Raw genomic sequence first — 263 nt, 5'->3', positions numbered from 1 at the left:
GGAAAAAAATGAAAAGATAATTCTGGTCCTCGATTTCATTAAAAGGGAAAAAATAAAAAGGCGAGAAACTGTTTCCTAAATAAAGGAAGGGGGTCGAGCAGGGGGGGGGGTATCAGTGGGCATAAAGAGAAGGAAAAAATCCCTTTCGGCTATCACTGGGCTTCGGTTATTCCTTAGAGTGTTCTATTCCTACATTCTTCTCTCGGACAGCAGCTGCGCACCCCCGGCCGAAGGAGAGGAGTGAACAAATAAGCGATGATGAT

This window comes from Penaeus monodon, chromosome 22, assembly GCF_015228065.2.
Source record: "Penaeus monodon isolate SGIC_2016 chromosome 22, NSTDA_Pmon_1, whole genome shotgun sequence".
Taxonomy (NCBI): Eukaryota; Metazoa; Arthropoda; class Malacostraca; order Decapoda; family Penaeidae; genus Penaeus; species Penaeus monodon.
This window is presented reverse-complemented; position numbering follows the sequence as displayed.